This window comes from Dendropsophus ebraccatus, unplaced genomic scaffold (genome assembly GCF_027789765.1).
Source record: "Dendropsophus ebraccatus isolate aDenEbr1 unplaced genomic scaffold, aDenEbr1.pat pat_scaffold_890_ctg1, whole genome shotgun sequence".
Classification (NCBI taxonomy): domain Eukaryota; kingdom Metazoa; phylum Chordata; class Amphibia; order Anura; family Hylidae; genus Dendropsophus; species Dendropsophus ebraccatus.
Genome location: NW_027210490.1, coordinates 20,878 through 43,806, shown reverse-complemented (window position 1 = coordinate 43,806; position 22,929 = coordinate 20,878). Strand labels below are relative to the sequence as shown.

General features: G+C 48.2%; 1 long non-coding RNA gene across 2 annotated transcripts; it reads left to right on the top strand.

The window, feature by feature from the left end:
* The first annotated feature begins 2,253 nt into the window (after positions 1–2,253).
* LOC138780864 (uncharacterized) lies at positions 2,254–16,064 on the top strand. Of its 2 annotated transcripts, XR_011361360.1 has the most exons (4): positions 2,254–2,441; positions 8,473–8,581; positions 9,775–9,854; positions 15,177–16,064. It is a non-coding gene; the product is annotated as an uncharacterized lncRNA (long non-coding RNA). The 2 variants fall into 2 exon arrangements; XR_011361361.1 differs by lacking the exon at positions 8,473–8,581.
* Positions 16,065–22,929: the final 6,865 nt, after the last annotated feature.

Here is a 22,929-nt window from a genome sequence, read left to right as displayed (position 1 = left end):
TTGGATTCTCAATTGTGAAAAATTCCGTCCAAACCGGAATATTCCGCACGAGCAGAAGGTCCAGTAGTCTGGCGGCTGGTAGTCCAGAAGTTGTGCAGTGGGTGGGGCTTATGTAACCATTACCAACATTATAAATTCCCATAAACCACTATTGACCCACAAGTCTTTACATACAATCACCAAACTACCATAAATAATGAATATCACCCTTCATTCTGTGATCACCCTAGACCACCAGGGATCCTGGATATTGCCTACTATACAGTTCTTGACCACAGGGTACACTAAACATATCCGGCAATACCACTATAGACCACTGGGAATGTTGGGTAACACCAGTTGTACGATTGTACGAACTACCAGGCATAGTGGAAACTACCATCTGTACCACTCTACATCACCAGGGACATTGGATCTTACTATGTATACCACTCCCTACACTCTCCCTAGACCACCAGGGATGTCATTGTCATTCCACTGTACACCATTAGGAAGATTGGGTATTACCAGCCACGATAGACACCGGGGATAGTGGAATATTAATATTACCAGCTATACCACTCTAGACCACCTAGAATAGGGTACCACCAGATATACCACTCTAAACCACAGGTGTTAGCAGCTATACAGCTTTAGACCGCCAGTGACAGTGGATATTACCAGCAATAGCACTCTAGACCACTAAGGATAATGGTACTCCAAACGATATCACTCTAGACCACCAGTGATATTCGATATTACCAGTTATCGCACTCTAGACCACCAGGGATAATGTGTATTACCAGCTACAGGACCCTAGACCACCAGGGATAATGTGTATTACCAGCTACAGGACTCTAGACCACCAGGGATAATGTGTATTACCAGCTACAGGACTCTAGACCACCAGGGATAATGTGTATTACCAGCTACAGGACTCTAGACCACCAGGGATAATGTGTATTACCAGCTACAGGAATCTAGACCACCAGGGATAATGTGTATTACCAGCTACAGGACTCTAGACCACCTGGGATAATGTGTATTACCAGCTACAGGACTCTAGACCACCAGGGATAATGTGTATTACCAGCTACAGGACTCTAGACCACCAGGGATAATGTGTATTACCAGCTACAGGACTCTAGACCACCAGGGATAATGTGTATTACCAGCTACAGGAATCTAGACCACCAGGGATAATGTGTATTACCAGCTACAGGACTCTAGACCACCTGGGATAATGTGTATTACCAGCTACAGGAATCTAGACCACCAGGGATAATGTGTATTACCAGCTACAGGACTCTAGACCACCTGGGATAATGTGTATTACCAGCTACAGGACTCTAGACCACCAGGGATAATGTGTATTACCAGCTACAGGAATCTAGACCACCAGGGATAATGTGTATTACCAGCTACAGGACTCTAGACCACCAGGGATAATGTGTATTACCAGCTACAGGACTCTAGACCACCAGGGATAATGTGTATTACCAGCTACAGGAATCTAGACCACCAGGGATAATGTGTATTACCAGCTACAGGACTCTAGACCACCAGGGATAATGTGTATTACCAGCTACAGGACTCTAGACCACCTGGGATAATGTGTATTACCAGCTACAGGAATCTAGAACACCAGTGATAGTGGACATTACCAGCAATAGCACTCTAGACCACTAAGGATAATGTGTATTACCGGCTACAGGACTCTAGACCACCAGGGATAATGTGTATTACCAGCTACAGGAATCTAGACCACCAGGGATAATGTGTATTACCAGCTACAGGACTCTAGACCACCTGGGATAATGTGTATTACCAGCTACAGGAATCTAGACCACCAGGGATAATGTGTATTACCAGCTACAGGACTCTAGACCACCTGGGATAATGTGTATTACCAGCTACAGGACTCTAGACCACCACAGATAATGTGTATTACCAGCTACAGGACTCTAGACCACCAGGGATAATGTGTATTACCAGCTACAGGACTCTAGACCACTAAGGATAATGTGTATTACCAGCTACAGGACTCTAGACAACCAGGGAAAATGTGTATTACCAGCTACAGGACTCTAGACCAGGGTTTCTCAACCTGGGGTACGCGGCGCAGGTTGAGGAGGTACGCGGGAGCCGGCCGGGAGAGGTGCGGGAGTGGAGGGCAGCAGTGGAGGAGCTGATGACGCACATGTCTGTGCACTGGGCCTCAGCTCCCCTGTCCCGCTGCTGCAGTGCGGCCCTGGTGGTTGTCGGGAAGGAGGAGGAGGCTGCAGCAGCTTCCTGTGGGCTCCAGTCACCGTGCAGTACATGTACTGCGGGCTCTGTCTGTGGGGGAGCTGACAAAACAGTACGGCTGCAAAAGCCTCCAGCCGACAAGCGTCTCCCTGGGATGAGGCGGCTGCATCTGCACTTGGCAGATCTGCTGGAGGCCAGGGAGCACCACTACTGATGTAGGTAATAGGGTTGGGGGATGCTGAAAGGCTGGGGGCCACTGACAGAGGATTACCTTCCCCTCCGGCCGTTCCCGAGTGTCCGACAAGCCCCGCCCCCTGGTGACAAGCCCCGCCCCCTGCGCCGACCATGGTTAGTAAGTTAACTCACTGCCAGTTAGAAGTCTCCCGGCTATCCAGCATAGTGTGTAACAGAGGTCCCCCGGCTATCCAGCATAGTGTGTAACAGAGGTCATCCAGCATAGTGTGTAACAGAGGTCCCCCGGCTATCCAGCATAGTGTGTAACAGAGGTCTCCCGGCTATCCAGCATAGTGTGTAACAGAGGTCACCCGGCTATCCAGCATAGTGTGTAACAGAGGTCTCCCGGCTATCCAGCATAGTGTGTAACAGAGGTCCCCCGGCTATCCAGCATAGTGTGTAACAGAGGTCACCCGGCTATCCAGCATAGTGTGTAACAGAGGTCACCCGGCTATCCAGCATAGTGTGTAACAGAGGTCACCCGGCTATCCAGCATAGTGTGTAACAGAGGTCCCCCGGCTATCCAGCATAGTGTGTAACAGAGGTCCCCCGGCTATCCAGCATAGTGTGTAACAGAGGTCCCTCGGCTATCCAGTATAGTGTGTAACAGAGGTGACCCGGCTATCCAGCATAGTGTGTAACAGAGGTCTCCCGGCTATCCAGCATAGTGTGTAACAGAGGTCCCCCGGCTATCCAGCATAGTGTGTAACAGAGGTCCCCCGGCTATCCAGTATAGTGTGTAACAGAGGTCCCCCGGCTATCCAGCATAGTGTGTAACAGAGGTCCCCCGGCTATCCAGTATATTGTGTAACAGAGGTCTCCCGGCTATCCAGCATAGTGTGTAACAGAGGTCCCCCGGCTATCCAGCATAGTGTGTAACAGAGGTCTCCCGGCTATCCAGCATAGTGTGTAACAGAGGTCCCCCGGCTATCCAGTATAGTGTGTAACAGAGGTCCCCCGGCTATCCAGCATAGTGTGTAACAGAGTTCACCCGGCTATCCAGCATAGTGTGTAACAGAGGTCACCCGGCTATCCAGCATAGTGTGTAACAGAGGTCACCCGGCTATCCAGCATAGTGTGTAACAGAGGTCACCCGGCTATCCAGCATAGTGTGTAACAGAGGTCTCCCGGCTATCCAGCATAGTGTGTAACAGAGGTCCCCCGGCTATCCAGTATATTGTGTAACAGAGGTGACCCGGCTATCCAGCATAGTGTGTAACAGAGGTCCGACGGCTATCCAGTATAGTGTGTAACAGAGGTGACCCGGCTATCCAGCATAGTGTGTAACAGAGGTCATCCAGCATAGTGTGTAACAGAGGTCCCCCGGCTATCCAGCATAGTGTGTAACAGAGGTCCCCCGGCTATCCAGTATATTGTGTAACAGAGGTGACCCGGCTATCCAGCATAGTGTGTAACAGAGGTCTCCCGGCTATCCAGCATAGTGTGTAACAGAGGTCCCCCGGCTATCCAGCATAGTGTGTAACAGAGGTCTCCCGGCTATCCAGCATAGTGTGTAACAGAGGTCACCCGGCTATCCAGCATAGTGTGTAACAGAGGTCTCCCGGCTATCCAGCATAGTGTGTAACAGAGGTCCCCCGGCTATCCAGCATATTGTGTAACAGAGGTCCCCCGGCTATCCAGCATAGTGTGTAACAGAGGTCCCCCGGCTATCCAGCATAGTGTGTAACAGAGGACCCCCGGCTATCCAGTATAGTGTGTAACAGAGGTCACCCGGCTATCCAGCATAGTGTGTAACAGAGATCTCCCGGCTATCCAGCATAGTGTGTAACAGAGGTCCCCCGGCTATCCAGCATAGTGTGTAACAGAGGTCCCCCGGCTATCCAGCATAGTGTGTAACAGAGGTCCCCCGGCTATCCAGCATAGTGTGTAACAGAGGTCCCCCGGCTATCCAGCATAGTGTGTAACAGAGGTCTCCCGGCTATCCAGCATAGTGTGTAACAGAGGTCCCCCGGCTATCCAGCATAGTGTGTAACAGAGATCTCCCGGCTATCCAGCATAGTGTGTAACAGAGATCTCCCGGCTATCCAGTATAGTGTGTAACAGAGGTCCCCCGGCTATCCAGCATAGTGTGTAACAGAGGTCCCCCGGCTATCCAGCATAGTGTGTAACAGAGGACCCCCGGCTATCCAGTATAGTGTGTAACAGAGGTCACCCGGCTATCCAGCATAGTGTGTAACAGAGATCTCCCGGCTATCCAGCATAGTGTGTAACAGAGGTCCCCCGGCTATCCAGCATAGTGTGTAACAGAGGTCCCCCGGCTATCCAGCATAGTGTGTAACAGAGGTCTCCCGGCTATCCAGCATAGTGTGCAACAGAGGACCCCCGGCTATCCAGCATAGTGTGTAACAGAGGTCTCCCGGCTATCCAGCATAGTGTGTAACAGAGGTCTCCCGGCTATCCAGCATAGTGTGCAACAGAGGACCCCCGGCTATCCAGCATAGTGTGTAACAGAGGTCTCCCGGCTATCCAGCATAGTGTGTAACAGAGGTCTCCCGGCTATCCAGCATAGTGTGTAACAGAGGTCCCCCGGCTATCCAGCATAGTGTGTAACAGAGGTCCCCCGGCTATCAGGCCCGGATTGGTAATCTGGCAAATGCCTGCTGGGCTGCCAGGATTACCAGTCCGGGGGCCGCCGCTCCTGGCCCCCATGTGCACCGACCCTCAGCAGTGGCTGCAAGAATAGCGCAGCCGGCCGCTGCGCTATTCATTCAGCCTCTGCAGAGGGTCGGTGACCTGGCCCTTTAACTGTGAGCGTTCAAGATGAACGCTCACAGTCTGCAGCGGCCGTGCTCTGACTGACAGAACCAGGGAGCCATTGGCCCCTGGCCCTGCCAGTCACTCCTGTGGCCGTCCAGTCTTCGTAGCCGGAAGGTGTCAGGGCCGGCCCGGGGTCGCAGACGTGCCGCGCGCAGGCACGTCTGCAGGAACCTCTGCCAGGCCCCCAGTGGCTGACGTCACTTCCGTGACACGCCACTGAGGACCTGGCAGGAGAGAGACGCCGCCGCGCTGCAGCAGGAGGCAGGTGCAGTGACCGAAGATCCGGGAGGAAGAAGCTGCCAGGAGCGAGTTGTCAGGTGAGAATGTGTGTGGTTTTTTTTTATTTCCCCTTCACATGTGGCCATGGGGGGGGGGGATTTATGTGGATGCACAGCAGGGGGCTATTCTACATTGGGGGGATGCAGGGGGAGGCTATTCTATATTGGGGGGGATGCAGGGGGAGGCTATTCTATATTGGGGGGATGCAGGGGGAGGCTATTCTATATTGGGGGGATGCAGGGGGGGCTATTCTATATTGGGGGGATGCACAGCAGGGGAGGCTATTCTATATTGGGGGGATGCAGGGGGGGCTATTCTATATTGGGGGGATGCATAGCAGGGGAGGCTATTCTATATTGGGGGATGCAGGGGGGGCTATTCTATATTGGGGGGATGCAGGGGGGCTATTCTATATTGGGGGGATGCAGGGGGGGCTATTCTATATTGGGGGGATGCAGGGGGGCTATTCTATATTGGGGGATGCACAGCAGGGGAGGCTATTCTATATTGGGGGATGCAGGGGGGGGCTATTCTATATTGGGGGATGCACAGCAGGGGAGGCTATTCTATATTGGGGGGAAGCAGGGGGGCTATTCTATATTGGGGGGATGCAGGGGGGGCTATTCTATATTGGGGGGATGCAGGGGGGCTATTCTATATTGGGGGGATTCACAGCAGGGGAGGCTATTCTATATTGGGGGATGCAGGGGGGGCTATTCTATATTGGGGGGATGCAGGGGGGGCTATTCTATATTGGGGGGATGCAGGGGGAGGCTATTCTATATTGGGGGGATGCAGGGGGAGGCTATTCTATATTGGGGATGCAGGGGGGCTATTCTAAATTGGGGGGATGCACAGCAGGGGAGGCTATTCTATATTGGGGGGATGCAGGGGGGGCTATTCTATATTGGGGGGATGCAGGGGGGGGCTATTCTATATTGGGGGATGCAGGGGGGGCTATTCTATATTGGGGGATGCAGGGGGGCTATTCTATATTGGGGGATGCAGGGGGGCTATTCTATATTGGGGGATGCAGGGGGGCTATTCTATATTGGGGGATGCAGGGGGGCTATTCTAAATTGGGGGGATGCAGGGGGGCTATTCTATATTGGGGAGATGCAGGGGGAGGCTATTCTATATTGGGGCGATGCAGGGGGAGGCTATTCTATATTGGGGGGATGCACTGCAGGGGAGGCTATTCTATATTGGGGGGATGCACAGCAGGGGAGGCTATTCTATATTGGGGGATGCAGGGGGGCTATTCTATATTGGGGGATGCAGGGGGGGGGCTATTCTATATTGGGGGGACGCAGGGGGGGCTATTCTATATTAGGGGGATGCAGGGGGGCTTTTCTATATTGGGGGATGCAGGGGGCTATTCTATATTGGGGGATGCAGGGGGGCTATTCTATATTGGGGGATGCAGGGGGGGGGCTATTCTATATTGGGGGGACGCAGGGGGGGCTATTCTATATTAGGGGGATGCAGGGGGGCTTTTCTATATTGGGGGATGCAGGGGGCTATTCTATATTGGGGGATGCAGGGGAGGCTATTCTATATTGGGGGGATGCAGGGGGAGGCTATTCTATATTGGAGGAATGCAGGGGGGCTATTTTATATTGGGGGATGCACAGCAGGGGGGCTATTCTATATGGGGGGGAATGCACGGGGGGCTATTCTATATTGGGGGGATGCAGGGGAGGCTATTCTATATTGGGGGGATGCAAGGGGGGCTATTCTATATTGGAGGGATGCAGGGGGGCTATTTTATATTGGGGGGATGCACAGCAGGGGGGCTATTCTATATGGGGGGGAATGCACGGGGGGCAATTCTATATTGGGGGGATGCAGGGGGGCTATTCTATATTGGGGGGATGCAGGGGGCTTTTCTATATAGGAGGGGGATGCAGGGGGGCTATTCTATATGGGGGGAATGCACGGGGGGCTATTCTATATGGGGTGGAATGCACGGGGGGCTATTCTATATTGGGGGATGCAGGGGGGCTATTCTATATTGGGGGATGCAGGGGGGGGGGCTATTCTATATTGGGGGGACGCAGGGGGGGCTATTCTATATTAGGGGGATGCAGTGGGGCTTTTCTATATTGGGGGATGCAGGGGGCTATTCTATATTGGGGGATGCAGGGGAGGCTATTCTATATTGGGGGGATGCAGGGGGCTATTCTATATTGGAGGGATGCAGGGGGGCTATTTTATATTGGGGGATGCACAGCAGGGGGGCTATTCTATATGGGGGGGAATGCACGGGGGGCTATTCTATATTGGGGGGATGCAGGGGAGGCTATTCTATATTGGGGGGATGCAAGGGGGGCTATTCTATATTGGAGGGATGCAGGGGGGCTATTTTATATTGGGGGGATGCACAGCAGGGGGGCTATTTTATATGGGGGGGAATGCACGGGGGGCAATTCTATATTGGGGGGATGCAGGGGGGCTATTCTATATTGGGGGGATGCAGGGGGCTTTTCTATATAGGAGGGGGATGCAGGGGGGCTATTCTATATGGGGGGAATGCACGGGGGGCTATTCTATATGGGGTGGAATGCACGGGGGGCTATTCTATATGGGGGGATGCAAGGGGGGCTATTCTATATGGGGGGGATGCAGGGGGGGCTATTCTATATGGGGGGATGCAAGGGGGGCTATTCTATATGGGGGGGATGCAGGGGGGGCCATTCTATATGGGGGGAAGCACAGCAGGGGGGCTATTCTATATGGGGGGATGCACGTGGGAGCTATTCTATATGGGGGGATGCACAGCAGGGGGGCCATTCTATATGGGGGGGGGGTGAACGGGGGGCTATTCTATATATGGGGGGATGCACGGAGGGCTATTCTATATGGAAAGGTGTGAAGCAGGAGGCTATTCTATATGGAGGGATGTATTGATGAGGATGTTGCTGGAGCATGAAGCCTAAAATGTCTGTCTGACAGATCCCGTGGAGAGGAGGAGTCATGGCCAGAGAAGCCTTCATGATGGCCGGAGCCAGATGGAGAAGAAAAGGAAAAGTGGACGTCTCTTCCTGCAGAGAAGACGCCTACTGTGAGTCACAGGATGTAACTGCACTATAATCACTTATAAGGTCTGCAGAACCTTTATACAGCTGGGATCTACCTCTGTATCAGGGGTGTCACACTCCATCCTTCCAGGTGTTGCAAAAATACAATTCCCATCATGGTTTATCTGTCCAGGCATGATGGGATTTGTAGTGATGTAACAGCTGGAAGGCTGGTGTTTGACACCTGTGTTTTATGGTCACTGCTTTGGAAGAATATTGGTCTTTATATGGTGGCTGTTATTTTGTGCATATAACAATACTTGGCACATTTGGCCCAATGACCATTGGCAGAACTGCACAGATACGGTAATACATTGTATATACACATCTATATAACTTTTAAATGGAATCTGTCAGCACCTTTTCGTCTTCTGAGGTGTTGACATTGTGAGGAAGGTGTGTGTGTGTTACCTTTCTTTTTCTGGTAGCTGCTGTACTTTTTCCATAATCTGTTCTGTAACTTGCGGCACAAGTGTCAAAGAGGAGTCTTGGTGCCGCACTTCGTCCCTCCTCCAACTACCCCCTCCTCCCAGCTTCACCTGAATATTCATTGGGGCCTTCCTGGCAACGTCATCTGACTGCAAAGACCTCGCACACACTTGTCAGTTTGCGTATGCGGCCTGGCTCTGTGCGGCGCGCACGCTCCCGACGAACAATTCGCGGATGTGGTAGCGCTGAGGGCCAGAGTTGATGCGCACAGTGCGCCTGCGCCGCTCTGATGCTTTACGGCGCATGTGCAAATTGTTCGGCGGGAGCGCACGTACTGCACAGAGCGGGGCGTATGCGCGAACTGACAAGTGTGCATGGGGCCTTTGCCGTCAGATAACGTCGCCAGGAAGGCCGCAGCCAGCCCCCAATGAATATTCAGGTGAAGCTGGGAGGAGGAGATAGTTGGAGGCGGGACGAAGTGCATCACGAACGCAGCACCAAGACTCCTGTTTGGCACTTGTGCCGCAAGTTACAGAACAGATTATGGAAAAATTACAGCAGCTACCAGAAAAAGAAAGGTAATACACACACGAACACACACACACCTTCCTCACAATGTCAGCACCTCAGAAGCTGAAAAGGTGCTGACAGATTCCCTTTGATGTACTTTTAATAGAAAACAAGTTTTTCTTATCCGGAGTTCCCCTTTAAATATTACCCATTTATTGTCATCCCCTATTTGTTTTAGGACGACCATCTATTCAACAGTAATGAGCGCAGAATACCCACATTTGTATCAAACCTGGATAAAGATTGAGGATTAAAAAGGTAAGTCTTCCAGTACTTATCAGCTGCTGTATGTCCTGCAGGAAGCAATGCATTCTTTCCAGTAACCTAAGATGTTTTATCTGGTAATTTTTTACTTTGAAGGTTTATCCATCAATAAACAGGGAGATGAAGCAGCAGCTCATCAATACTTCAGACTACAGATTACACGCTCACTCCGTAGTCCGAGTTAGTAAACTTCATTTTTACCAAACCTATGGTATTAGGGGAAAAATACTATAGGTAGGGTGCTGGGCCTATGGACCCTTTGTCATAGTTGCCTTTTCATGTGGCCTCTGATGGCAGCTGTGCTGAATTGAAAAACATATGTAAACCCTTCTTAAGGCTATGTTCACACTATGTAAGTTTTTGGTTGTAGCGCGTTCCTTGAATAAGCGGCCGGAGATTTACGTAGTTTGCGTACAATGGAAAGTATACGCTCTACGGCTGCACAGTTCACACTACGCCAGGATCGTACGCGGCGCCGTAAAAAATTTACCAGACCATTGATTGAGGACGAAAATGCCGTAACTTACACCCGTAGCGTTACATGCGGTCCCGTACGTAGTGGTGATTTCTTCATTTTTGCACTTTTCTTTGCCGATCCAAAAGGTTCTGTGGGGTGTCCGGGGCTAGCCGAAGATTTCCAAGTAAAAGACCGCTGTCAGATCGCTACGTAGGGCGCTCGGGAAGCGTAAGTAGACTACGGCGTAAGTTCGCGGACCGTACGTAGCCGGCCGCAACTTACGTAAAACCCCTGCCGGAGTTTAACACGTATATGTCCGGCCGCGAAAATATGCGGCCGGACATATACATAGTGTGAACATAGCCTAAGGCTGGGTTCACACTACGTATATATTTCAGTCAGTATTGCGATCCTCATATTGCAACCAAAACCAGGAGTGGATTAAAAACACAGAAAGGATCTGTTCACACAATGTTGAAATTGAGTGGATGGCCGCCATATAACAGTAAATAACGGCCATTATTTCAATATAACAGCCGTTGTTTTAAAATAACAGCAAATATTTGCCATTAAATGGCGGCCATCCACTCAATTACAACATTGTGGAAACAGAGCCTTTCTGTGTTTTCAATCCACTCCTGGTTTTGGTTGCAATATGAGGACCACAATACTGACTGAAATATACGTAGTGTGAACCCAGCCTAAAGGAGAAGTTCGGCATTTAAAAAAAAAAAAACGACAGCTGGCAGGGGGGGAACATAATAAGCAACAGCTACACAACTACTTACCTGCGAATTGTCATGTGCCCGCAAAAGGTTTGGGACCCGCAACAGAAGGCATTTTCCCCTGGGTTCTGATAACGTCACAACTTGGGGGGAAATGCCTGACCTGGCTGATGGATGCCCCATCAGCCAACCAGTGACTGCAGCGGTGTCCCACCGCAGTCATTGACTGGCTGAGTGGAGTATTCATCAACTGGGCCGTGACGTTGAAGAGCTGGGAGCCCTGGAGTAGGATGTGCAAAGTGCTGGCACTGGGAACGTTAAATATGTGTTCTTTATCATGTTCCCCCCACCTGAACTGTATTTTTGTTTCCTTCATGTTGCTGCCCATGTTTAGACGAACAATTCATTCCATACTTATTATCTATTCAGTCTTCTATCCCCAGTTCTGAGCTGCTGCTTTCTGCTGAAGACACAAAAAAGTATGTGTGAGCTGTTCCCTCTGCCCCCCTCCTCCCCCTTCCCTTCTGAGACGGCTGATGTAAACAAGTGCTTGACTGGCTTTATCTGCAGCATTGTAGCTTCTTTGTAATGCAGTGAGTTGTTTACATTAGCTGTCCAGAAGAGAGGGAGGGAGGAGGAGTGAAAGACGAAGAGAGAGGCTCACACACAGATTTTTGTGTCTTCAGCAGAAAGCAGCAGCTCAGAACTGGGGGAAGGAGACTGAATAGATAATAACAAGTATGGAATGAATTGTTAGTCTCACCATGGGCAGCAATAAACCAAAAGTTATGTTTGAGTGGAATACCACTTTAGGACTGCTCCACAGATGAATTTTAATGCAAAATTCTCGCATAATTTTCCAAAGTGTGTCTATTTTCTGCATACATATACACATAGAAAAATTAGGTAAGTAAAGAAATGTTAGATCATCTGAAGCTAAGTTAATTAATAAATGACTATGACAGGCAGGTTAATCATTCATGAACATACAGGGGAAGAGTCCAAGTGAAACTTCAAATAACAGAAATCCACAAAAGAAAAGTCTAAAGAACCATGAATAATGTGCTGCAGTACGGTCTTACTGTATTTTTAAAGTTTTCCACCCTTATTACTAGGTTAGTTTTTAAGGTAGGGCACAATAAATTAGATACACGAGTGAGGATATAAAAATTGTTTTTTGTACATGTAAATCACTACATGTTACACAACTACATGTTACAGTTACACAACTAATATGTAATAGCTAAACCAATAACCCCTCCAACATAGATAAAGCCAGTGCATATGATACAATTACAGGGAGACTAAACAGGGTTATACTACAGCAAAACAATATAGACCACCAACAAAAACAAAATGCTCTACCCAAAAGATATGTAATAAAATGAATCTTTATTAATCATGAGCAAAAATACCATATTGTAAAAACAATGGATGGATCAGAACAGCTGCTTGCAGACACATGGCCAAAAGAACAAAACGTATAATGTGGTTATGGGACAGAAATGACAAGGTCTATATATAGATGGTAATAATAAGGTGCCTAACACCAGTAATCCAAATACAGTGATCCCTCAATTTACAATGGCCTCAAGATACAATATTTTCAACATACAATAATACTTTCTGGACCATTGTAACTTGAGACCAGACTCAACATACAGTGCTACAGAAAGTCCAGATCTGCGAAACATGTAAAAAAAAAATAGCTGATCGACCAATGAGAGTGGCTATTTTACTGGTAAAATCCCAGTATTAGTGAAGTATCTGCACTGGTTGGCTGGTTGGTATCTCCTTCCTACAGTACGGTGTGATACTACATGTTCTGTACCTGGGCCAGGATGAGTCGCTCCTTTGGGCACCAGGTGAGAGCGGCTTCATTTTATTTTTCTGGGACCCTGTGTGATCTGTACAGAACCCTGAAAACGCTCCAGTCCTCTACACAGAAAGAAATTTAGAATCTCTTGTAGCTCTTTCTCACAGTTGTATGTAAGGGTTTGCTTTATCCATATTAGTTAGTTGCTTATTTTCCTTTAATGTTTCATTTTTTTCTCATTTTGGGGGATTTAGAACCAATTTCCAGTTTTCCATAGAGTTTTGGTCTCAACATTCAATGGTTTCAACACACAATGGTCGTCCTGGAACCAATTATTATTGTATGTTGAGGGACCACTGTATTCTACATAACCAGTTGGACTATATGCAATATGAAAACGACATGTGTCCACAATCTAAAAAAAATAACAGTATTCCCTACTGGTAAAGCATTACCTAAAGTGCTGGTTCACACTACGCCCATGCGGTATGCCCCAACGTGCGTTTCGGCAACACGCTTTTCTCGAGGGGTGAAAGGCAAGAATGTGCTTTATCTACTGTTAATTTAAATTATGAACGTTATAAAGACAGTGACACTTTAGAGGTGAAGTCTGGGGGGGGGGGGGGGAGGGGCAAAAAAATTATTTCTGTCCGGAGGTGGGGGAACTTAAAAAGAGATCATATTCACCTGCACAGCGCGACAGACCCCTCGCGGACCCCAGCCACCTGTCTTCTTAGCTCACATCACAACCCGCCTGACTGATTCCCTGCTTAGTCAGTCAGTGACTGGGTCGGGACACCTCTGCCATTACTGATTGCCTGAGCTGGATAAATTCCACACACTTGTGAGGGTGAGTTTCAGCCGAGTCGTGACATACCCGGAACCCAGAAGATGACACCTGGCGGGATATGGGAACCCAGTCATGTGGCACAACGCGGGGACAGGAAAGCTTAGTGTCTTTTTTATTGTCGCCCTACCCCCTGCCCATAATGATTTTTGCCCCCCCCCCCCCTTTGGCCTTCCAGTATACTTCCCTTGAACCTTCTTCCAGCCCGCTTGAAGGCAACCATTTAGCATGATCATGCTGTTATAGCTCCAAGCTGTAACAAATAGATCTCCAACACAACTCCCATACTAAATCTGTGGTGTCTTCATCAGTAAATGTAGCTACTCGAAAACATCTTTTTTTATTTTCCTGCACATGAGGCAGGGGGAGAGCTGTGAACTAGTCGTGTTTGTGGTGTCTGGGCTGCGACTAGTCATGGCTCTGCCTGTCAGTGTGCTCTACAGCTATGATTGACATGCAAAGAGGCAACTAACGTGTCTCTCTGCCAGTCAATCATCCTGGCAGAGCACACCGACAGGCAGAGAGCCGTGATTAGTCACAGCCCGGACACCGCCCACATGACTATCTCACGTCTCTCTCTCTGCCTCCCGTGCCGGAATAAAAGATGTTTTTCCAGTGACTACTCTTACTATTGAAGACACCACAGATACAGTATGGGAGCTGTGTAGGAGTTCTATTTGCTGCAGCTGGAAGCTATGTGTGTGTTTATTTGCACATGGGACACAAGTCACCCATGGCAAAGAAATCCTGACCTAGATAAGATTTCTAGATATTCCATAAACCAATGCTCCATAGTAACTGAGTACTGATCTCTTAGATCGGCACTTGCTTACAGAGCCTTTACATTGCTTGAGCATCAGGTAGGTAGGGCCTCACTAAGGATTGCTGGATCTTTTATGCAACCCTTAGACCACTACAGACAGTGGTCAGAATGAGAATGAAACAGTGGACAGGTAAAGTAAACTGTTGAATCGTCAGCTGTTGGCCTCGCATCACTATTACACTATTACACCACTATTACGCGATACGTGGTCGGCCGCCGATGATTTTAGGTCAGGGCCCAAAGAAACGATCAGCCAATAATCGTTTCATCAGCTGATCCTTGTCTCTGTTACACAGAGTGATAATCAGCCGAATTGGGCCGATTTTGCTGATTATCGCTTTGTGTAATAGGGCCCTTAGTCTTTGACGTTAAAGGGGTTATCCAGCGCTACAAAAATATGGCCACTTTCCCCCTACTGTTGTCTCCAGTTCGGGTGGGGTTTTGAAACTCACTTCCATTGAAGTAAATGGAGCTTAATTGCAAACCGCACCTGAACTGGAGACAACAGTAGGGGGAAAGTGGCCATGTTTTTTGTAGCGCTGGATAACCCCTTTAAAATAAAGACGCAAACACATTACCATCTACATGGGTAAACATGTTCTTGCCAATGTTATATGCAACTGATGTCATAATTTTACCTTATTTCAGCTGGTGGAAGAAAAGTAAAACCTGTCAGAGGAGAATAATTTCACTTCATCTTGAGATCGAGGTTCTTTCCTGTTGGCGCTCTTTAAATGACTGGAAACCCTTCTGTATAAATACAGGCAACAATATATGTGCGTTCAATCACGTCACCTATACAATGGGAACCACATAATCATAAAATAGGTGGTGGCTCCCTAAACCACTATATACAGAAACATGTATGTATAGCTTAACATGTAAAGTTGAGTGGTAAGTAGAGATAAGCGCAACTCGAGCATGTTAGAGTCTGACTGTTCGCCATTTGATTACCAGAGGCTGAAGAGGAGTGGGAATCCGGGTAAATATGGATACAGCCATGAAAAACAGATACGAGCATGCTTGAGTTGTGCTCATCTCTAATGGTAAGTAAGGTCTATTCCTAATGTCTATTTTCACAAATATTAAACTCCTATCCCAGCAATAGAGATACCAACCAACCTGGGAATGGGTCCCCAACACATATTTTCGCATTTATTCATAAATCCAGCACTTCTTTGTCTGTCAAAGTGACAGTCCTAAAAATTTATTAAAGCTCCTAGCTAGAGTATATTTCTACTATAGTTTACGCCACTTGATGGTTCATTCCCTTTGTTGTGAAGTCCCACCCACTTTTTAAAAAAATTCTGTTATGCTGTTCTACACATGTGCTGCATGGATTCACGTTCCAAACTGGTGCACATAGATACCTTTCACTAAAACTGTGCAAAATAAACTTTATTGCTCCATGTGGTAAGTGTTAATAGTGGCAGCGTTTCTCCTGCATAATGTACGTGTCACTATCTGGATATCATGTCAATTACTCTCCTGTTATACACCATTTTGATTATATTGTACATGATCTTTTCTGTGCGTTAGAAGTAAAATTTACTATTCCCATAAAGTCTGAATGCTGGTTCTTCTGCTGCAAACTGACACCATCTGCAGCAATGTGTGTTGGTATCTTTCTTATACTGAGCTTGATAAACATTAGACAGGACATGGCAGCATAACACCATATTACAAAGCAACATCACACATAAAACAAGGCAGTGCAATGTCAGTAATACAAAGTAACAAAACTGTGGTGACAACCAACCGTTTCAGTATAACAGGACCCTGTACTTGGACACTGCACATGTTTGTGTTTTACTGCTACTTGAACTTACACTTAGTACACTTTGCACTCATGGTAGCCAGTGTTCATGCCTGGAGCCTTTAAAGTGAACCTGTGCCCTGTGCTGGTTTAATAGATTGTCTTCTTCAAGGTGGTGACACCTATAGTTATAAAAAATGAATTGGGTAAGGCAGTGAAAGTGTGACAAGTATTATCAGAGCTGGATCTTAAAGCGACTCTGTACCCACAATCTGCCCCCCCCCCCCCCCCCCCCCCAAAAAAAAAACCGCTTGTACCTTCATATAGCTGCTTTTAAACCAAGAGCTGTCCTGGGGTCAGTTCGGCAGGTGATGCAGTTATTGTCCTAAAAAACTACTTTTAAACTTGCAGCCCTGTGCCAAACTGTGGCCTAGAGCATGGGTCTCCAAACTAGGGCCCTCCAGCTGTTGCAAAAGTACATTTCCCATCATGCCTGGACAGCCAAATCCAAAGCTTTAGCTGTCCAGGCATGATGGAAGTTGCGGTTTTGCAACAGCAGGAGGGCCGCAGTTTGGAGACCCAAGGCCTAGAGCAGGGGTACTCAACAACTTTTAGTGAAGGTCCACTTCCCGGGGTCTATTATCAGGTGAAGGTCCGAGCTGAACATCAGTAGGAAACGTGTTTTGTTACTTTTCACAAACTCTCAACTATTTATATACAGAATTGCTGCTTATTGGCGGGAAAACTGGCATTTTTTCTCTCTCACCAGCCCTTTGATATTAGGTACAAAGGGGGTGACTGCCCTGGTAGTATATAGCCCCCTGTTGCTCCCCCAGTAGTGTATAGCCCCCCTGTGCGCTCTCCCTCAGTAGTATATAGCCCCCTGTTGCTCCCCCAGTAGTATATAGCCCCCTGTGAGCTCCCCCCAGTAGTATATAGTCCCCTGTGCTCTCCCCCTGTAGTATATAGCCCCCCGAGCGCTCTCCCCCTGTAGTATATAGCCCCCTGTGAGCTCCCCCCAGTAGTATATAGTCCCCCTGTGCTCTCCCCCTGTAGTATATAGCCCTCTGTGAGCTCCCCCCAGTAGTATATAGCCTCCCTGTGAGCTCCCCCCAGTAGTATATATCACCCCTGTGCTCTCCCCTGTAGTATATAGCCCCTGTGAGCCCCCCCAGTAGTATATAGCCCCCCTGTACTATAAAGCCCCCTGTGAGCTCCCCCAGTAGTATATAGCCCCCTGTGCTCTCCCCTGTAGTATATAGCCCCCTGTGAGCTCCCCCCAGTAGTATATAGCCCTCTGTGAGCTCCCACCGTAGTATATAGCCCCCCTGTGCTCTCCCCTGTAGTATATAGCCCCCCTGTGAGCTCCCCCCCAGAAATATATAGCACCCCTGTGCGCTCTCCCCTTATAGATGCCCACCAGACAAAAAAAAAAAAAAAACACAACTCACCTAGTACCTCGTTCCCCGCTGCGGCTGTCCTCTTCTCCTGACGGCCCGGCCCCCGGCTAATACGCGCTCTCTGGGGACATCCCGGGGATTCCCCAGCAGAGCGCGCACCAGTGACCTCAGTGTATGCTGCCGGCCTCAACTTCCCGGAAGTTCAGGCCGGCGGCGTACACTGAGGTCTGTGGTGCGCGCTCTGCTGGGGAGTCCCCGGGACTTCCCCAGAGAGCGCGTATCATCCAGGGGCCGGGCCGACACTGCCCCCAGCCCCACAGGCGTACTGCAACCTAAGGACAGTACGCCTATAGGGCGGGAGGCAGTGCAGTGGGGAGCAGGACCTCCTAACCGCCCCGGGACGGACCGGATCCGGGGCGGTTAGGTCTGACCAGGGGTCCGGACAGCTGGCATCCGCGGTCTGGACCGCGGTCTGCCAGTTGAGTCCCCCTGGTATATACAGTGAGTACAGGAGGCTGTTGTAAGTATATTCAGTGAGTAAACAGGAAGCTGTTGTCAGTATATACATTGAGAATGAGTACACAGGGAGCTGCTGTCAGTATATACAGTGGGTACACAGGGAGCTGCTGTCAGTATATACAGTGACTACACAGGGAGCTGCTGTCAGTATATACAGTGAGTACACAAGAAGCTTCTGTCAGTATATACAGTGAGTACACAGGGAGCTGCTGTCAGTATATACAGTGAGTACAGGGAGATGCTGTCAGTATATACCGTGAGTATACAAGAAGCTGCTGTCAGTATATACAGTGAGTACACAGGGAGCTGCTGTCAGTATATACAGTGAGTACACAAGAAGCTGCTGTCAGTATATACAATGAGTACACAGGGAGCTGCTGTCAGTATATACAGTGAGTACACAAGAAGCTGCTGTCAGTATATACAGTGAGTACACAGGGAGCTGCTGTATATACAGTGAGTACACAGGGAGCTGCTGTATATACAGTGAGTACAGGGAGCTGCTGTCAGTATATACAGTGAGTACACAGGGAGCTGCTGTATATACAGTGAGTACACAGGGAGCTGCTGTATATACAGTGAGTACAGGGAGCTGCTGTCAGTATATACAGTGAGTACACAGGGAGCTGCTGTCAGTATATACAGTGAGTACAGGGAGCTGCTGTCAGTATATACAGTGAGTACACAGGGAGCTGCTGTCAGTATATACAGTGAGTACACATAAGTGAACTATTTTACTATAAAGTGACCAACCCCTTTAAAAATTAAATGCCCGTACTCCGCTAGTGGGTGATATGTGACCCCCAACTCCCTCCTTACTCCATGAAGGCAGGCAGATGAGTAGGTAGTTGAAGGGGCATAAGTAGTGGGCGGTGGTTTTTGCAGTGATAGAGGGCAGGGGGCAATGGCTGTGATTCCTTTGTCCCTCAAAAAGTAAATGAAGTAAAAGTTATGTGTAAAAAGAAGAAGCCAAAAGTGTCAGGGAGGCATTGCAATCATTCAAGTCCTCAATGAATCTTCTTCGGTCCATTGTCGGTCCTTTCGGACATATATCCTGGTGGGTGTCATCCTGGTGGGTGTCATTGAGGGTGGTTGAATGATACAAGCTCCGCCTTCCTAGCACACTATTTGAGTGGGTCATCTTGGTATTTATATCCCCACAGGAGCTTGTGACTATACATTGGGGAGAGACCCGGGGCCATTTCCCCTTGAACGAGTCCATTAAAAAAGACTGGCCAAAAAAATCATGGCCACACTCTTTCCCGGTCTTAATAGTCACTTCCTGAGCATAAACTCTCACCCAAGGAGGCGCATTAACAGCATTTCTGCCACCACCAGCTGCCTCCTCATTTGCATACGGCCCTCTGGCTGGCTCCTCATTTGCATACGGCACTCTGGCTGAGGCCTCAGCCTGTGCTTGTCTGTGGCAGTTGACAACTGTTGCTTAGGGACGCTTAGGTCCTGGGTTCTAATCCCGCATGGGCAAGAAGTGTGGATGCTCTCCCTGTGTGGGTGTGCGCGGGGCGGGCCTGCTTTTCCTGCCACAATCCAAACATACAGCCAGCAGGGGGATTGGGAATTTACACATTCAACCCTAGAAGGGGACAGGGAGCTGCAGTCAGTATATACAGTGAGTACACAGGTGGCTGCTGTCAGTATATACTGTGCGAACACTGGGAGCTGGTGTCGGTATATACAGTGACTACACAGGGAGCTGCTGTCAGTATATACAGTGAGTACACAAGAAGCTTCTGTCAGCATATACAGTGAGTACACAGGGAGCTGCTGTCAGTATATACAGTGATTACAGGGAGCTGCTGTCAGTATATACCGTGAGTATACAGGGAGCTGTTGTCAGTATATACAGTGAGTACACATGGAGCTGCTATCAGTATATACATTGAGAATAAGTACACAGGAAGCTGCTGTCAGTATATACAGAGAGTACACAGGGAGCTGCTGTCAGTATATACAGTGGGTACACAGGGAGCTGCAATCAGTATATACAGTGACTACACATGTAGCTTCTGTAAGTATATACAGTGAGTACACAGGGAGCTGCTGTCAGTATATACAGTGAGTACACATGGAGCTGCTGTCAGTATATACAGTGAGTACACAAGAAGCTGCTGTCAGTATATACAGTGAGTACACAGGGAGCTGCTGTCAGTATATACAGTGAGTACACAAGAAGCTGCTGTCAGTATATACAGTGAGTACACAGGGAGCTACTGTCAGTATATACAGTGAGTACGCAAGAAGCTGCTGTCAGTATATACAGTGAGTACAAAGGGAGCTGCTGTCAGAATATACAGTGAGTACATTGGGAACTGCCGTCAGTATATACAGTGTGTACACTGGGAGCTGCTGTCAGTTTATACAGTGAGTACACAGGGAGCTGCTGTCAGTATATACAGTGAGTACAGGGAGCTGCTCTCAGTATATACAGTGAGTACACAGGGAGCTGCTGTCAGTATATACCGTGAGTATACAGGGAGCTGTTGTCAGTATACACAGTGAGTACACAGGGAGCTGCTGTCAGTATATACAGTGAGTACAAAAGAAGCTGCTGTCAGTATATACAGTGAGTACACAGGGAGCTGCTGTCAGTATATACAGTGAGTACACAAGAAGCTGCTGTCAGTATATACAGTGAGTACATTGGGAACTGCCGTCAGTATATACAGTGAGTACACAGGGAGCTGCTGTCAGTATATATAGAGAGTACAGGGAGCTGCTGTCAGTATATACAGTGAGTACACAGGGAGCTGCTGTCAGCATATACAGTGAGTATACAGGAAGCTGCTGTCAGTATATACATTGAGTACACAGGGAGCTGCTGTCAGTATATACAGTGAGTATACAGGAAGCTGCTGTCAATATATACAGTGAGTACACAGGGAGCTGCTGTCAGTATATAAAGTTAGTACAGGGAGCTGCTGTCAGTATATACAGTGAGTACACAGGGAGCTGCTGTCAGTATATACAGTGTGTACACTGGGAGCTGCTGTCAGTATATACAGTGAGTACAGGGAGCTGCTGTCAGTATATACAGTGAGTACACAGGGAGCTGCTGTCAGTATATACAGTGAGTATACAGGAAGCTGCTGTCAGTATATACAGTGAGTACACAGGGAGCTGCTGTCAGTATATACAGTGTGTACACTGGGAGCTGCTGTCAGTATATACAGTGAGTACAGGGAGCTGCTGTCAGTATATACAGTGAGTACACAGGGAGCTGCTGTCAGTATATACAGTGAGTATACAGGAAGCTGCTGTCAGTATATACAGTGAGTACACAGGTGGCTGCTGTCAGTATATACTGTGCGTACACTGCGAGCTGGTGTCGGTATATACAGTGAGTACACAGGTGGCTGCTGTCAGTATATTATGTGCGTACACTGGGAGATGGTGTCGGTATATACAGTGAGTACACAGGAAGCTGCTGTCGGTATATACAGTGAGTACACAAGGAGCTGCTGTCAGTATATACAGTGAGTACAGGAGGCTGTTGTAAGTATATTCAGTGAGTACACAGGAAGCTGTCGTCAGTATATACATTGAGAATGAGTACACAGGAATCTGCTGTCAGTATATACAGAGTACACAGGGAGCTGCTGTCAGTATATACTGTGCGTACACTGGAAGCTGGTGTCGGTATATACAGTGAGTACACAGGAAGCTGCTGTTGGTATATACAGTGAGTACACAGGAAGCTGCTGTCGGTATATACAGTGAGTACACAAGGAGCTGCTGTGAGTATATACAGTGACTATACATGGAGCTGCTATCAGTATATACATTAAGAATGAGTAAACAGGAAGCTGCTGTCAGTATATGCAGAGAGTACACAGGGAGCTGCTGTCAGTATATACAGTGAGTACAGGGAGCTACTGTCAGTATATACCGTGAGTAAACAGGGAGCTGTTGTCAGTATATACAGTGAGTACACAGGGAGCTGCTGTCAGTATATACAGTGAGTAAACAAGAAGCTGCTGTCAGTATATACAATGAATACACAGGTAGCTGCTGTCAGTATATACAGTGAGTACACAAGAAGCTGCTGTCAGTATATACAGTGAGTACACAGGGAGCTGCTGTCAGCATATACAGTGAGTATACAGGAAGCTGCTGTCAGTATATACAGTGAGTACACAGGGAGCTGCTGTCAGTATATACAGTGAGTATACAGGAAGCTGCTGTCAGTATATACAGTGAGTACACAGGGAGCTGCTGTCAGCATATACAGTGAGTATACAGGAAGCTGCTGTCAGTATATACAGTGAGTACACAGGGAGCTGCTGTCAGTATATACAGTGAGTATACAGGAAGCTGCTGTCAGTATATACAGTGAGTACACAGGGAGCTGCTGTCAGTATATACAGTGAGTACAGGGAGCTGCGGTCAGTATATACAGTGAGTACACAGGGAGCTGCTGTCAGTATATACAGTGTGTACACTGGGAGCTGCTGTCAGTATATACAGTGAGTACAGGGAGCTGCTGTCAGTATATACAGTGAGTACACAGGGAGCTGCTGTCAGTATATACAGTGAGTACACAGGGAGCTGCTGTCAGTATATACAGTGAGTACACAAGAAGCTTCTGTAAGTGTATACAGTGAGTACACAGGGAGCTGCTGTCAGTATATACAGTGAGTACAGGGAGCTGCTGTCAGTATATACCGTGAGTATACAGGGAGCTGTTGTCAGTATATACAGTGAGTAC